Below are 631 nucleotides of genomic sequence, written 5' to 3' on the forward strand. Positions count from 1 at the left end.
GAACTAGACTGGCTCTCTATGGAGTTTCTTCACTTCTTGGGGTTGAGGAAGGGAATCTGTGGATGACAGGGTGGGACTCAGAGGGGGAAGAAAAGGAATGAGGAAGGGGCAGAGTTTCAAGTGAGGGTTCTTGGGTTTAACAGAAAGTCAGCTCAGGGCCAGTATGGGAGGTCGTGGTGGGTGCACACGAGGTGGCTGGACTGTGGGGCTATGTTAAAAGCGGCGCCAGTCGAGGGCAAAGGCTCCTGGGGGGTGGCCTGCAAGTGGGCAGGCAGACGACGACACTGCTTGGCAGGTGGCGAGAGCGCTGAGGGGGTGGGCGCCAGCCATAGTCCCCCCGCACTGTAGGGGGCGCTGTGGGCCGGGGCGGGCCGGGGCTGGGCGGCGGCCGCTCCTGGCGAGTGCGGCCCCTTTTCCGGGTTTCCTCCGCCTCCTCCTCCTCCTTCTTCGCCGCCGCCGCCGCCGCTGCCCCTCTCCCGGCCGGTGGCTGCCGCAGCCGCTGCCGCCACCACCGCCTCTGGGGGCCGCGAGCCGAGCGGAGGCCGCCGCGGAGCACGAGCCCCGCCGTCCCGCCGGCTGCCGAAGGCCCCGGGCCGGCTCGGCCGGCGCCTTCCGCGCCCCCGACCCCAGA

Source organism: Grammomys surdaster, unplaced genomic scaffold (assembly GCF_004785775.1).
Source record: "Grammomys surdaster isolate TR1022 unplaced genomic scaffold, NIH_TR_1.0 201, whole genome shotgun sequence".
Classification (NCBI taxonomy): Eukaryota; Metazoa; Chordata; class Mammalia; order Rodentia; family Muridae; genus Grammomys; species Grammomys surdaster.